General features: G+C 32.2%; 1 protein-coding gene across 1 annotated transcript in view; it reads left to right on the plus strand.

Annotated features, from left to right (window-relative positions):
* LOC143063079 (uncharacterized) overlaps nucleotides 1-12,006 on the plus strand; it is a 151,381-nt gene extending 139,375 nt beyond the window's left edge. Inside the window, exon 8 of the transcript XR_012974934.1 lies at nucleotides 11,966-12,006. The gene's annotated coding sequence lies outside the window, so the exon portion shown is untranslated. The remainder of the gene's footprint in view (nucleotides 1-11,965) is intronic.
* Nucleotides 12,007-18,419: the final 6,413 nt, after the last annotated feature.

Raw genomic sequence — 18,419 nt, forward strand, 5'->3', positions numbered from 1 at the left:
ATTGTTATAAAAGTTGATGTGAATGTCTTTTGAATTTGTGAGTCTTTGTTTACTCTTTGGTTTTGATTGTTACTGTCTTGAATTAAATTTAGAAATTGACAATAAGGGTTGGTAAAAACAAAACTTTACGACAAAAGAGATGATTTCAGCTTTCCAATTGTGAACTGTCCATTTCTAAGGAGCAACATTCCAGCAGCACCTGCATACGGGTATATATCTTTTAATTGGTACGATATTCCCGTGCTTGCATTTCCTATCATGATTTTCTTGATAGAGGGTTGTTGCTCACAAGGAAGCTATTACACAAAGAGTTCCATAACGAAGTTGAAATCATCCCTTCGTAAATTTTAAGGACGCCACCACGAGTATGTTGACCGTTATGGAATAACCGTTTCACAAATGATGTCGGATATGTTCCTTACGTCGCAACTACAATCACCCTCCCTTTCATGAATGTGACCCATCGAATTAGACTATTTACCGGGGTTGTTATACCATAAGTAACACTACGGGTGCCAATTGTGGAGCAGGATCTGATTACCCTTCCGGAGCACCTGAGTTAATTACTAGTTTTTGGTGCGGTTCGTGTTGCTTATTCGTTAGTTTTCTATGTTGTGTCATGTGGTCTATTGTTTGTTTGTCTTCTTTCATTTTTAGCCAGGCGTTATCAGTTTATTTTCGATTTATGAGTTTGACTATCCCTCTGGTTTCTTTCATCCCTCCGTTCACAATAAGTACAAAAAAGTGTACTTAAAATACTAACTGACCTGAACTCCATGATATCGGAAACCTTGGCACAGACTGTTACATTTTTCTACGGTTAGATCATAATTCCACTTTGTTTTCTTGTCACCCAGTGTGCGTTCGCCATTACAGTCTTTATAACATCCAACATATCCTATCAATAAATAAAAGACGCATTAGACGATGTTATAAGTAGAAAAAACCTGTCTGCATTACAGTCTGTATAACATCCAACATATCCTATCAATAACTAAAAGACGCGTTAGACGATGTTATAAGTAGAAAACACCTGTTTGCATTTCGAAATCATGTCTTAAATTGTGATTTAAAAAAACTGATTAAACGTATTTGGCACAATTTTTTTGGAAGCTCTTCATCTTTATACTTGTTTGGCTTTATTACTATTTTGATCTGAGCGTCACTGATGAGTCTTATGTAGACGAAACGCGCGTCTGGCGTTTTAAATTATAATCCTGGTACCTTTGATAACTATTTACACCATTGTGTCGATGCCACTGCTGTTGGACGTTTCGTCCCCGAGGGTATCACCAGCCCAGTAGTCAGCATTTCAGTGTTAACATGAATATCATTTATTTGGTCAATTTTATAAATTAAGGTAATCCTGGTACCTTTGATACGTATTAATGCTTGTTTAACGTTTGTAAATTAATGTCCGAGTGGTCTTAACAGTCGATCTACAGTTATAATTTATCTGTCAACTTTGACACCAATTATTTCGATGTATTTCCTTTTTTTTAAATGATTTCAAAAGGCTTCTTTCGGCAATTATAATAATAATAAAACAATATTCGTACTTTCATGTTCGAACGAAGCACTGGTTATTGGGTCAGTTATTTCTTAAGAAACTTACAGTAATGTCTCTTCTCTTCTTAGAATGTCGCAATATGAAACAATGTTTTCAAGCCCTGTCAGATCGAATAACAAAATATACCATTTTTGTGAAGACCATCAAACAATTTTATTGCTGTTCAGACTAAACTAACATACACAAATCTTCTATTTGTAAGTGAATGACGTCCATGCGAATTTTGCACGACAAAATTAGATAGAAATCTCGACAGCACGTGATATGTATACAATGATATCTTAGCGTGATATCGACGTCAATAATCGAAAAACTTCTGTTTACCGTTGTATTGAAACAGGATGCATTGTATAATAGATGATGAAAAGGTTCATGGATTGGGAACTATGTCATATTTAAGGGCATACGATACAGTTACAGGGGATGTAATGACGTTGATAGCGTACATTGTTATTTTCGCGACGTCAAACTATGACTTATCGGGAAAAGATTCAGTTTTCGACTGATTTTTATCATTCAAATTTATTCAACTTGAAAACGAGTTAATGGACCCCTCTTTTTTAAAATGCCATTTGCTTTGATTACGCGAGAAGATTGTTCGTGCCAATTTTCATGAAAACGTAAATAGTGCAATTTTTTTAAATTTGATAAATATACAGCAAAAAATTATGTTTTTTTTCTACATACAGGAACATTTGATAAACTAGAGTTATTTCTGAATAAAAAATGTAGAAACATTTAGGATACTTATAAATTATAGAAATTACAAATTATTTAACAAATTTATCTTTTAAACAAAAAAGTTACGTCTTTCTTTCGAAAGGGAAAATACGACAACAAATCTGAATTTTGAGCAAATATACAAAAGTTCTAACTTCATTTTACTCAAAAAGTAGCACATGAAGGTATATTTGTTATTACATATTTGATTTAATCAGGTAAAAAATAGTCTATATGGATTTTTTTTTATCAAAATGTAACTACTGTATCGAATACCCTTAAGAACGTTCATGATTATGTTTACTATCCTGGCTTTCTCCACCAATAAAAATTGACAGTCCTGAAATAACACAATAGTGCTGCAAGCGAAGTTTAACACCAATCAACCAATCAATCTAACATTTTTTTTACTTGTCTCAACAATTCACATGAATCTTTTAATAAGTAAGGATTAATTTAACATATTTAAAAACACTTATACAATTTAAGATTGTCGATATAGCTTTAAATATAAATATAACATTATTTGTTCATGCTTCTGCGAAAGGACTGTACGTGTTTCATATAGTTAATCTTCTTCAATGATTTTGAAAGGGGAGATCAAAATACAGTTTACGCGTTGTACAAGTTGCAGAACATCTTAGTATTACATTGGTGATATTTTAAACAAAAGCACTCTTCTTGTATAAATATTATGCTGACGATGTTATAAAGTCTGTCTTTATCAAATTATCAAAGAACTACCTCAATGTAAATGGTGTAACAATGCGAAATTCATATAGATATGAGGTGTCAACAAGTTATAAACAATACCCACTAGAAAACGCTCCATCAATTTGTTAGTCATCACATCATTTTTGTCACTAGGGGAGATATATATTCTATTCTATTCTATTCTATTCTATTCATTTAGGCATCTTAAATAACTTGGGTATAAATCTATATATGTAATGATGTCCACATAAAATATATCCCTACTTCAAATATTGTAGTTTAATAAGCAGAAAGGATAATTATATCATTATGATGTATTGCATATTGTTAAAATGCTTCACCTCCGCTTCAACAACTATTTAATATAAAAAAAAAAGGCAGTGCCTATTTTGCTCTGATGAAAATATCTCAATTCAAGACCGCAAAATAACATTTTTCTATATAAATAGCTATTTTACCGGCACTGGGACTATAGGGAATGTGTTGCCGGTGATACAAAAATATAAAATATAGTAATTTGTTGGCTGTAAGAGAGCGAAAGACAAGTTAAAAACTCTTTTGTTTACATTTTTGTAATTCGACTGACTATTATTTCAAACGGAAATTCAATTTAAATGTTTATTTTTTATTTTTGAAGCTATGGGAATGGTTTCTATGAATAACATCGATACCCTAGTTGAATAAAAACCGATAATTTCACATGTGCAGTAAACATGGATATTTCACTCTTCTGACGTCATACAACAATACATTGTCAAGACGCTGTCGATATCGTCGCATCAAAACAATTTGTGGATACGTAGAAAAAGATATACAGTTGAAAAAAGTCCTTGGAAACGTCCATTGTCGTCAAGCTCTATCAGCAACAATAACAGGGGGAATTAATCAGTTGGCGCTACAGTCGTCCGTGACTTCAAAAAGTCCGCCAAATCAATCAGAAATAAAATTGACGTTTATCCTTTTTTTCAACTTGTCATGCCTTTATTTCAATTGATTTTATCAATTTGTAGGCTTTGCGACCAAGATAGTTTCAAAACAACATACACACAATATCCAAAATAGCTTTTATTTGCTATTTCTTTACACTGTCCGTTCTGAATATTTTCAGAACTTTAATAACTTGACGTTTGCATATCCAAATACGGAAAAGAACGGTAATAGTATTTTAAAAAATGAAACCGGGTATCCTATTTCATATAACTACACAATTACGAAGCCATCACTTCCTATTGTAATACATCAATTTGAGTGACCACCAGTCAAGTCAATTTGTACCTGGTTTTGGCTGCGTTTATAGTTCAAAACAGTGAAGTTCAACTTCTTTTCATTGTAACTGTTTCCAAAGTACTCTATACTGATTTTAATAAAGATATGACTGAAATTGTTATTGAAAATTGTTGTTTTTCACTATTCCATACGATACCTCTATTTCAAAGTAATTAAACCCCTTTTTGATTCCCTACACAAATGGACGGTGACATTGTTTTCTTGATTCATCATACGTCATATAACGTTAACAAAATATGTGTCAGGGTCATGTGCATAGTGAAAGATCATCTTAATTGCTTTTGAAACTATAGACAATTTCGTTCATACCAGAATAAAATCCGACAAATTAATTCTAGCTTATGGGTGGACAAAAGCATAAAAATAGCATGAGAAAATGTCTTGTTTAGAAAATTTCTGGAGGAGAACACATATGAAAAAAGATAATTAAGGTCAGTTAATTAAATATTAGTGAAAAACCTTTCTTATTTAATTATCTCTTAACTGAGTAAGCTACATTAATAAGAGCAAAACCTAGCTTATCAACTCAAACAAGAAATTAATTGAAAGATCTAGAGATGTTTTCTTACAAAATCTGATTTATTCAAATGACAAATTCTTGTTAAATTAAACAATCAATTGATCATTAAGTAAAAGGAACAAGATTTGTTCCAACAACTTTCATTTTTGATATTAAATATCCCATTATTAAGGTAAAATATACAATACTTTGTTTATAAATATGTATACCAGCCGATACAGCAACCTGAATAGTAGAACCCCATTTTTCTCAATCATAATCTATAAAATACCATGAGAAATTAGGCAAGGGCTATTAGTTCAAGCTGTGCTAGCTATCCTCATTATTGAATTTTATAATGACAATTATTTTAAAATTCAAAATTATGTCACTTTCACTTATAACTTTAAGTATTATTTTTTACAGAATTTCTGTCAAATGAATATTTTTGGTAAACTTTTTTTTGTAGGATATTTTCTAGGCAGTACTGTAATGTTTAATTAAGAAACATGGGCTTCCGTTTAAAGGCTTTTTTACTTTGAAAAAACTTATTATGTGACTCTTGGTCCCACTTTATATAAGAATATGAAATATAAATGATCAGTACTATTTATTAATTATTTTCAAATTGATTATTCAAATTCTATAAAATATGTTTTATTGCATTGAACATTATTAGAAGTGTTTAAATTCTACAAGGAGTGACTCATATACCAATATAAAATATAAAAATTTCAAAGTAAATTTCATCAGCCAGATCTAATATTATTTACATCAATATAGCTAAAAAAATAATACTTTACATTTCTTAATTTTTACTTATATTTTTCATTCAATTTTTTACATCTAATCCTTCTCTGAAAATAAGGGAAGTATTTCTTCTTAATACTATAATAACATGGTTGTAAATCGAATTTCATTTGTTTTTCCTCTGATTTTTCAAAGTCAAATCCTTTTCATTCCTTTTGCTGGGTTCATATATTTCTGACTCGGGATATCAATGGGAGATAACCACTTGCACAAATCGGCGAAAAAACACAGCTTCCTGTTGAAAATAACTTGACGTTTGCGTATCAAAAATTCTATTAGCTAGATATTGAGATCGAGTGTTTGTCTTAATAAATTTAAATTCACCCCATCATATTAGTTTCCTCGAAAATAGTTCGATCAGGAGACTTGACAATTTTCACAACATGCACACTTCAAGTTTGAAAATAGAATAAATAATAAAGGACATTGAGTTGGTGTGTAATATTTTATGAGTTGAATCTAAGTATATTCAATATTATTTGTATAAATAAGTTTTTTTTCACGACAGTGGTCTTTGAGTGAGTAAAAAAAAAGGTGTTTTCTCATCAGTAGTTTCAATAAATTTTTCTAAATATTCAACTCGTGACCGAACACTGACGATTACCTCATACACTCTAGGGTTAGGGGGATAAAGGGTTATTTTCGTGCAAACGTTTTAGGCCTTTTTATTTCATGAGTTTTCTCGTTTTGACGTTTATTTCTCGTTTTCTTGTGTTAGTTCAATGTGTGTGCTTCGTTTTCCCCCTTATTTATTTTCGTGATCCATGTCGGTACTCTTTAATTCTCGTGCTTGTCCCGCATTTGATTCAAAAGTTAACCAGATTAATTCAAAGTCTGTCCGGATATTGTATATGTATGGTATGACATAAAGTTCATGAATCCAAGAAATTACTTTGAATATTTTTTTAAAGAATCAGATGCAACTAACAGACGCTCCAAAGTGACCACAGGGTCTTCATTTCTATTAATAATGACTTCCAGATAACCTTGGATGGCTGAGTCACAACTTGTAGAACATTTTCATTAATATTTAGGATTTAATTTCTCGTGATTTTTTTATATTTATTTTCCCCCAGTGCAATGTTAATGCGATTTTATTTCACGTGTTGCCGTGTTCAGAACCCCCTTTACCACCCTCATGGGTTGTCCAGAGGTTCGCTCACTCGATGAATATTTTTCTCTGTTTGAGTTCTTCGATTAGTTATTCTATAATTCTCAGATTTATGATACAATGATATTCTTAACTTTTATTATTTTTATATAAAATACAGTTGAAAAAAATCGAAGATTTTATTCATATGCATACATTTTGCATTAGACTATGATTTATTTCAGAATTAATCAATAATTTCAACTACATGTAATACATTCTTATTTTCACTTAATGACTGATAAATGAAAAATCATTATGAACAAGAATGTGTCCTCAGTACACGAATGCCCCACTCGCACTATCATTTTCCATGTTCAGTGGACCGTGAAATTGAGGTAAAAACTCTAATTTGGCATTAAAATTAGAAAGATCATATCATAGGGGACATGTGTACTAAGTTTGAAGTCGATTGGACTTAAACTTCATCAAAAACTACCTTGACCAAAAACTTTAACCTGAAGCGGGACAGACGGACGGACGGACGGACGAACAAACGGACAGACGGACGGACGCACAGACCAGAAAACATAATGCCCCTCTACTATCGTAGGTGGGGCATAAAAACATTCCCAATCTACAACCACTAACATGACATGGGACAGGCTCATACAAAATATGACGGGATTAAACATATTTTCGGGTGCACCAACTCTGTATCTAAAAGAGGGACGAAAGATACCAGAGGGACAGTCAAACTCATAAATCGACAATAAACTGACAACGCCATGGCTAAAAATGAAAAGGACAAACAGACAAACAATAGTACACATAACACAGCATAGAAAACTAAAGAATAAACAACACGAAAAAAATAGGGGTGATCGCAGGTGCTCTGAAAGGGTAAGCAGATCCTGCTCCACATGTGGCACCCATCGTGTTGCTTATGAGATAACAAATCCGGTAAATAGTCTAATTCGGTAGGTCACATCTATGAAAGGGAAGGGGACTGTAGTTACGACTTAAGGAACATATCCGATATCATTTGTGAAACGGTTATTCCATAACGGTCAACCAACTCGTGATGGCGTCCGTAAATTTTTCGAAGAGATGATTTCAACTTCACCATTTTGAACTCTTGATTTAATGACTTCCTTGTAAGCAACAACCCTCTATCAAGATAAAATCATGATAGGAAATGCAAGCACAGGAATATCGCATCAATTGGGAGATATATACACCGTATGCAGGTGCTGCTGGAGTGTTGCTACTTAGAAATGGAAAGTTCACAATTGGAAAGCTGAAATCATCTCTTTTTTCGCAAAGTTTTGTTTCCAATTGACCCTTATTGTCAATTTCTAGATGTAAGTCAAGATATGAGGCGACTTAACTGTATCTGTTGTATCCTTTGTCTCTAGTTCAATGGGATAGATGCATTCGACATAGTCACCAATTGTGAATTATTTAGTGAAAGAACATCATCTCAACTGTGACATTTGTGTAACTGCCTTCTTAACGTACATCTTATGAAAATCTGATGAAAAGAACATAACGCATAAATCGTTGCAAAGCACAAATAAAACATTCAAAAACACAAGACACAGTTATCAGAGCTGAGCATACTCGACGCTTCTGTGTGCTAGTTTAATGCTAATAACAACTAATAAGAAAATCATGTCTTTTTGTCTTAAATATCAAACAATACACATTTGACTTCCAGCTTAATAAGGTAAAGCTAAATGAGGAGTCATTATAGGTTGCATTTCTGTAAATATTGACAATGCAGTTTTCCATAGGAACTCCTTTTACGGCTAAAACTGTACCACTTTTACTATGAAGTTTTGAAAAAAATCTTATCCTAGAATTGACTGTTCATATGCACCACAATTTTTTCAAAGGTCAAAATATAGGGCTGTGCGGCATATTTTCAACCTTTATATGCCCTAAACTTCTCAGAGTTTAAACTAACACTATTTTTTTTAACTACCCCTACCTCGAATGAAAGTTTACCACAGATTTCAATGTAAAAAATATGCACATGTTTATTTACTGGTAATATTGTCAAGTTATGTATCTGTGAGATGGAACACAGAGAGCATTACTGGGAGCCAGTATGTAAACAAAATTAATTTATCACAAAGTATTATCACGTTGGGTTTGAAAGTCCTGAAACAATATACATTCCGATGAACACAATATTCAAATATCTAATTACAGTGTTGAATTGTTTACATTTTAGAATAACTTTATTTAAATGATAGTTAGAGGAGTCATTACCTTTCACTAATGATTGTCACCTGCCTGTTCATATCTTATATTTAGCTAAAGTGTTGAATTGGTTACATTTTAGAATAAGTTTATTTAAATGATAGTTAGAGGAGTCATTACTATCAAGCTAAATCTAGCACGGTCAACGCAAATTTATCAACGAAAATACTTTAGACAGAAGAATTTATGTAGAAATACCATTTGACGAACGAAAATTTATCAAAATAATTTTGATATTGCACTTATTTGATTACTATGTGCAGGCAACAATAGTATATCGATTTTACAAAACTTTCTTCATCATAATTGTACATCAATATTAAATGAAGTAAACATGTCATATTTAATTGTATATTACTTGATAAGTGTAATCATTAATGGTTAAATAATAATATGTTCTATTCGTTTAAGAGGATTCATGTAAATATATGTTTCATATAATAGTCGATGCGATATCATCAGATAAACATAAAAGAATATTCGGAATGAGATAACTAGATTTAAGTTACACTACCATAAATTTTACACTTGATAAATTCTCAATTATCCTTGGTATCAGTTTCGGAATCGATTGAAATACATAATTTGGAATTAAATTAACATTCTTCGATTTTTCTTGTATTTTCAAACAAAATTTATTAACTATCTTTAATATTAGATTATATATGATTTTCTTTGTTGATTGGAAGTTATCATTGTTTAATTGACATCGTCTTATCTTTCAAATTAAGACATTGTTGAAGTTGCTATAGCGAGAAGCGATGTGGGTTTGCAATTTCATTGACATAGACCCCACACCTCTGTTTTATCATTTTTCCAAATAATTGAAAAATAAACTTAACTTGTCAAAATATATAAAATCATATGTATACGGGAGATACACAAGAAAAAGAAATCTATCAAATTCTAAGAAAACTGTAAATTTGTTTTCAGTCTCATAACGATTCAGTCACTTGATCTCTGGTGGATAGTTGTCTAATTACCAATAATACCACATCTCCTATGTTTAGTATCAGTGCTTATATATACGTAGTAGAGATTCAAATAAAATTAATTTAAACATGTTAAATGTAAAGTTTTCATTTCATAAAACTAATCAGCGTGACATCAACATGATCGTTCCTACCACTCGAGCAGTATCAGTGCCTTTATCAATACCACTATATCATCGGTTTAAAAAAATATTGGAAGTCTAGACATTATGCTACAATCATGTCACCAAACTTAATGACTTAGTGGCCAAGAGGTTTTACAAGTTAAAATTCTGGTTCAGTCTCCTGTCAGCACAGTGGTCTTCAGTTCAAACCTCGAATGTAGCAAGTGCGTTTGATTCCAATTTTATTGAACAAAGATTGCTGGTAGGTAGTCACCTCCAGACAATCCGGCTATTCAGTCATTACAAATTGACGGCCACGACATGATCAATAGTATTGCAAGTGGTATTAGACTCCAATCAAGCATTAACGGATACCAAAAATGAGTAAAAAATTTGAAATAAAATACCAATAAAGTCACATTTCAGAGTATGCATGATTTAGCTTAGCTTAGTCTTATTGTGTGTAAAGTCATTATATAAAATATGCATACGAAGAGTTGTTTCATTGGCACGCATACCCCATCTTCTTATATCTATATATACTTATATCAATGAAACCTATTGGTGTTTTTCCTTTTTCTCGCATTAACATAGGTCAACCGAAACAGTTTGCTTTGATTTCCTGTGATTAAGAGTTAAATACTCCCAGATTAAAGTACCTACATTTTTATAACAGTACGATATCCCTTTATAAATTCAAAACATTCAATATTTACCGTTAAAGAAAAATAGGTCAAATATTATACTACGGGGAAACAAGAATTGAAATATCCAAAACCGTTGCGTTAAAAAAAAAACCAGATAATTTAGTCTACGAAAGCTATTTCAATATAAACAGATATAGGATGACGTTGTATGAGTACCAATGAGAAAACTCTCCATCCAAGTAACAATTTATAAAAGTAAACCATTATAGGTCAAGGTACGACGTTAAACACGGAGCCTTTGCTCACTTTGAACAGCAAGCTATAAAGGACTCCAAAAATTATAAGTGTAAAACCATTCAAACTGGGAGACCAACGGTCTAATCTATATAAAACATTGTTTTTCATGAACATTTATTTCATAAACTGTTAATACAGAAACATGTCTCGCCTTTTATGTAACTTGTTATCACAATGCCAATGCTGAATTTGAAATAGCAATACTTTAACATGCAAGCTATGCAAAATATTCAAAGTCAATTACCATGACTGAAGATACACGGTCAAACAATCTCCATTGAACTGAAATGAACCATTGCTAATACAACTGCATATCAAATATCAAATATCTTTGTTCTAGAACCAGTGGTTCCTCAAAAACTGGCCTAGTTACAAACTAAAACCATGTATTTCTATTTGTATCCATCAGGTAAGTAAAGCCTTTTTCAACTGATTTGTATAGTTCGTTCTTATGTTGTACTGTTATACCACTGTCCAAGGTTAGGGTAGGGTTGGATTCCCACTTAAATGTTTAACCCCGCCACATTTTGTATGAATGTGTCTGTCCCAAGTCAGGAGCCTGCAGTTCAGTGGTTGTCGTTTGTTAATGTGTTACATATTTGTTTTTCGTTCATTTTCTGTACATGACGCCGTTAGTTTTCCCGTTTGAATTGTTTTACATTTGTCATTTCGGGGCCTATCATAGTTGACTATGTGGTATGGGCTTTGCTCATTGTTGAAGGCCATAAGGTGACCTATAGTTCTTAATTTATGTGTATTTGATCTCCTGTGGAGAGCTGTCTCGTTGGCAATCATACCACATCTTCTTTTTTTTATAAAACAATTCATATTAAGCAAAAGTATGACTGAAGAGGCGGGGCCAAATAATCTAGGAAATGAGATTTGCAGACGCTAATAAAACGGCCTGGCTAATGCCATTGACTTACCACAAGTGGGTTTCTATAAACAAACATAATCACACACTTAGGTAGCAATACACAGTTAGAAGTTTAGTTTCGCATTATGGCCCCTGTGAATTTTTTAAATATGAAAGTTTTTGTACAATAAAATTGATTTTAAGATAATTGAAGAATAATATAGCCTTCTTAGTGGGTTTATATGAACTTTAAGATTGTTTTTAACATGTTTTATAGGCCATTTATATGATTGACAGTCCGTATTTTCCCTATCCGTACCGTTCACAGGTCCATACATTATTGTAGTGTTTATCAACAAAGATTTTGCGCTCGATCTTTTCAATTCAATTTTATGGAAAAACGAGCAGATAAGCATATGATTTTTTTGGGACCACTTGATAGATATAAACCTATGGATTCAGGAAAGGTATCACTGTAATTAATTGAAATTTTCCTTTAGACCAAATTTTGGAGACTTTTGTGACATGTTCACCCCCCTTTTTTGCTATATTTTGTATCTAAGAAATGCAGATTGTTGCCATGGTTACACCCAAGAGGGATTATATTTCACCCTTATGACCATTAGAAATCAATTCTATGGAAGATTCTCTTTCTATAAGTATATACATGCATAACACACATATAAAGCCTTCTTTGTTAGACAGGAGGGGAAAGAGGGTGTTTAAAAATTTTGAGTGTCAATTTTAAGTTTTTTTCCTAACTGTGTATTGCTACCTTAAACATTTTCCTTAATGACGCTCTTCCGACTTATCTTATCAATTTTTAATTCTTGGTATTTAAAATACATCACGTACATCCTTAAGTCTTATGTCCTTTTGTTTTTGTCTATACCTGAATAATCAATGAATACATATTGATGATTTGCTTAAATCCACTTTATATTTTTTTTTATATTCACCTACGTACATTAAACACATTTTGTCTAGAGGTTATTTATGTGTAAACCGGGGCGATTAACTCACAAACTGAATAAAAGTCCACAGGATTTTAATGTTAAGATATTGAGTAAGAGCAATAATGGCTTTCTAAAATCCACAAATGTTCGATAAACGCAACAGAATCTTAAATGAAATAGTTCCTACCTTAAAAATTTCATTTTAATGAGATATTATCCTAAGTTGAAGCGTAAAAGTAACGGAATAATCTTTCGCTTGAAAATTTTCATTTGTATGACGTCGTGTTTGGTCATGACGTAATAAAATTAACGGTACCAATTCTCTTGCACCAGATGCGCATTTCGACAATACATGTCTCTTCAGTGATGCTCGTGGCCAAAATATTTGAAATCCAAAGCTTATATAAAAGATGAAGAGATATAATCCAAAAGGTCCAAAAAGTATAGCCAAATCCGTGAAAGGAATCAGAGCTTTGCATGAGGGAGATACATTCCTTAATTTATAATAATTTCTAATATTTTGTAACAGCAAATTTTAATAACACAAAAAATCCGTATGTTCATGCCAGTACCGAAGTACTGGCTACTGAGCTGGTGATACCCTCGGGGACTAATAGTCCACCAGCAGAGGCATCGACCCAGTGGTAGTAATAAAATTAACGGTACCAATTCTCTTGCACCAGATGCGCATTTCGACAATACATGTCTCTTCAGTGATGCTCGTGGCCAAAATATTTGAAATCCAAAGCTTATATAAAAGATGAAGAGCTATAATCCAAAAGGTCCAAAACGTATAGCCAAATCCGTGAAAGGAATCAGAGCTTTGCATGAGGGAGATACATTCCTTAATTTATAATAATTTCTAATATTTTGTAACAGCAAATTTTAATAACACAAAAAATCCGTATGTTCATGCCAGTACCGAAGTACTGGCTACTGAGCTGGTGATACCCTCGGGGACTAATAGTAAATTCGTTATATCCTTCATGAAATTTCACGGAATATTATATAAATTTTCATTTAATACATTTATTTTCAAACTTTAAATATATATAAGATGAAGTGGTATAGGAGCCAATGAGACAATTCTCCATCCAAGTCACAATTTGTAAAAGTAAACCATTATAGGTCAAAAGAATGCATTATCTCTTTTTATTATACATGTATACAACAGAACTATGTCAATTAAACATGCTTTGATACTATATCTGCCCTTGAATTTTTACTAGATAACATTTTTCTTCGCTTTGGATATTCCGTATATCGTCAAGTTATCGGAACTCCAATAGGGACTAACTGTGCACCATTTATTGCGGACCTGTTTTTGTATTGCTATGAGTTACAATTTATGACTTAAATCAGCAAAGACCAATCGAAACAACATCTGATACAAAAAAATAATGATAATTTTAGATATTTGGATGATATATTGGCTCTCAATAACGACGACTTCAGTATGTATACTAAATAAATTTATCCTGTTGAATTTACTTTAAATAAAGCTAATACTAACAATGATCACTGCCCTTTCCTCAATCGTGATATCTATATCATTAACGGGAAGCTTAATACAAAAAGACATGATTTTTCATTTGCTATCGTTAATTATCTATTTTTAGATAGTGATGTTCCCTTGTCACCATCTTACGGTGTTTATATATCATAACTTGTACGATTCCCTTGTGTATGTAACATGTTTTAGATTTTAACGAAATAAATTTATGTATCACTGAAAAATTATTACACCAGGGTTTTACATATCACAAACTAGTCAAAACATTTACTAAGTTTTATCATCGGTACAAGGATATCATTCGTAAATATAACTCAACATACAAACTAAAAGTTCAGATATTTCACATCCAATCTTTTATGGTAATATTCTTTACAAAGCACAAAAATATTCAACTCAGAAGCTAACAAAACCTTTAAACAGACTTATTTAGAAGGGATATAGTTACGATACTATTGTCAGGTCATTAAAGATTGCATATATTGGCTTTAATATTGATTCCCTTATAGGGTCTGTGCATCGAAATTAAACACATTTATTCAAAAACCAGTTGTTGGCATGACACGGGTTATATTCTTCTCATATAATTTATGATGGTATAATAATAAACCCCTAACGGGAGGGATTATCCCTGATATTCATATGATGAAGACATAATCTTTCGATCAGTTTAATTGAGGTCTGGAGCTGGCATGTCAGTAACTGCTAGTAGCCTGTTGTCATTTATGAATTATTGTAATTTTTTTATTTTCTTTTGTTCCCTCTTCTGACATCGGACTCAGACTTCTCTTGAACTGAATTTTACTGTACGTATTGTTATGCGTTTTCTTTTCGTCATTAGTTAGAGGTATAGGGGGAGGGTTGGGATCTCACCAACTTTTCTTTTCGTCATTGGTTAGAGGTATAGGGGGAAGTTTGACATGTTAAACCCTGTCGTATTTTTGCGCCTGTCCTAAGTCAGAAGCCTCTGGCCTTTGTTAGTCTTGTATGATTGTGATTTTCAATTTTAGTTTCTTGTGTATAATTTGTAGTTTAGTATGACGTCCATTATCACTGAACTAGTATATATATATTTTTAGGGGCCAGATGAAGGACGCCTCCAGGTGCGGGATTTCTCGCTACATTGAAGACCTATTGGTGACTTTCTGCTGTTGTCTGTTCTATGGTCAGGTTGTTGTATCTTTGACACATTCCCCATTTCCATTCTCAATTTATTTATATTAAATAGAAACAAATGTTAAATTTTTGTTTTTCAATCTCAATTTTGGTGAAAATCGCGAAATCCCTGCATGCATGAGTATCGCGTCTAAATAAATCACAGTGACGGTTACTAAAGTAGTTTCGAAAACATGGTTTATCGAGTTGTAAACCAAGAGAAAATAATTATAATTAACCAATCCGTTTCAAGTTTTTATAGATATGGAAATCATATTAGAATACATGTAACGACTTCGATATCCTGATTTCGAGGGTTTGAAGCAACAAAAACTGTATACAATAATATTTCCTCTAAGGTCATGTCCCTATTTCTATAATACACATCAACGGGTCGGACTACAAGTGCATGAATCGGACCTGTAGTTGTGAACGGTAATTTCCCATGAAGCGCGGAATAATACGGTATATGAGGAAACAATTAAATTAATTTACTTCAATCCAACCCAGTTCTATTACACGATTGAAATAACATTTATTTTCTATTACATCAGTAAATGCCAATAAATGATCACAACTTTGAAATGTTAGTTCAAATAATCAAGTTTTTTCTTGCATTACGTTTCACTGTGAAAATGGAATATACATTTTTTTGATTGAAATATTCATGAAATGATTATATATACTCAAAATGATTACCCCTGTTCCAATACTCCACAAAAATGGAAACATAGTCAATGATCCGTCAGTAAAGTGTTTCATATTTTGAGCTATATCATTACGCTCGAGACCAAATGATTGTATAAAATACATAAAATATTTTTAGACATCAAAACTTTAAAATCTTTTGACGAAGAAAAGTGGCGTAAAATACGATTTCCGTTTGACCTTCAGTTAAAGACTATTCATATAACTTGTGTTTCGAAAGTTTACATCAACAATATATTATTTGAAACATGTAAATAACTTAACACTGGCTATTCGACGAATGATTGGCTATGAGAAAGTCATTCATCAAGCATTTTACATACCCAATTTTAGGGACACCTAGTAATGTCAAAACTTAAAAAAGCTATTAAGTGGAAGTTATGAAGACTTCAATAATCCGACTTAGAATTATGAAGAGGTCTCAGACTTACCTATTTTTCTCGTGACAATTCCATTTTGCCATGTTTCAGTGTCAGGGTTGCATTCAGCTACAAGTCGGCATTGTTTGTAGGTCTTATCGTAACTTGACAAACAACAATCCTCATCCAATAAACATAAACTGGCGCATGCTAAATAAGATTCTGTGCTGATGTTAGTTGATAATACCCCTAGTACAATTCTTTTGCCATTGTCCGTTTTAAAATTCATTCTGTTTTCGTTTTCTGGGTATCCATGACATACAGAAATCGTAAGGAAAATTGAATAAACTATATGTTGTATCGAAGACATGTCGGCAGCACCTAAATGCCAATAAAGAAAGATTGATAAGGTAAATAGATAAATATCGATATCTTGACAACCATATTCAAGTTTCCTATGATGCATTTGAATGAATAGCATACATTGGTTGATTTATTCTTACAGAATGTCTAGTGTTTAAAATGAAATATTTATTGGTCGTTGTGATTTTTTTAACACACTTTTATGATTTTCAAATGGAATTGGTTTTAAAAGAATATTTTACTTTTTTGCTTTTCAAATTTGTACTTGTTTGGCTTTATGACTATTTGGATCCGAGGGTCACTGATGAGTCTTATGTAGACGAAACGCGGGTACGGTGTATTAAATTATAATCCTGGTACCTTTGATTACTATTGACGAAAGTACTAATCAACCTATAGACTCCAATATGAAACATAAAACTGACAACAATCATAACAGCTTTTCATTTTAGGATAAAATAAACATTTAATCAATCTTTATGAGTTTTGACCTGAGTGTTTGTGTTGCTTCGTTTTATTTCTCTGCTAGTTGATGTGTTTCCCTATGTTCAGTTTGTTATACCCAAATTATTTTCTGTTAATCGATTTGTTACTTTTAAACAGCGGTTTACTTCTGTTGCCTTCATTGACGACAAGCAACATCATACTGTCATTGTTATTATGCTTCACATAATAGTTTATTACGATCATTGGTTTGGATATAAATGTTCGTTCACAATAAGCCTCATATTTCGGGGGGGGGGGGAACTATGTATAAACACTACTAGCGTCATCAAGATAATAGAAATTTAGTCACTTGAGGAAGTTATTAAAGAATCACCATCACTGAATCTTCATTGACAATAGCACAGACAGCAGTTTTGAAAAACAAATGTATGCTAGTTCAAACTTGTGTATCGTTTCTTGTGTTGACGTATATATTTTAACGGTTAAGATTATAACACAAGGTTTATCGCTTTATCCTTTTTTTTTCATTTTTACCTAGTATGTCTGTTTGTTTTGTTCACTTCGTATGTGAAATTGATATTGATGCATGCATATGATTTTCTTGCAATAAATAGCAAATGGAAAGCAAATGAACAGATATTTTGGATGAGAATATGCATTTGCATTATCACTATACAAATCCGGTAAATACTCAAGTATGTTTATTCTAGGCTCAAATATGATGTCAGTTGAATTCAAATGTCAAACTACCTACTCAAAGTGGTTTGATTGTACACTTATGAATAGTGTTGTCAAATGAAGACAGTGTAAACAAAGTGTAATACAAAGTAAAAGAACTAAGATACACTATAAAACAAGGACAAATGATAGCAGAGGGACAGTCAAATTCATAGATTGAAAATAAACTGACAACGCCATGGCTGAAAATAAAAAGACAAACAGACAAATAATAGTACAGAAGACAACATAAAAAACTAAAGACTAAGCAATACGAACCCCTACAAAAAACTGGGGTGATCTCAGGTGCTCCGGAAGGATAAGCAGATCCTGCTCGACATGTGGCA

Source organism: Mytilus galloprovincialis, chromosome 2 (assembly GCF_965363235.1).
Source record: "Mytilus galloprovincialis chromosome 2, xbMytGall1.hap1.1, whole genome shotgun sequence".
NCBI classification, from domain to species: Eukaryota; Metazoa; Mollusca; class Bivalvia; order Mytilida; family Mytilidae; genus Mytilus; species Mytilus galloprovincialis.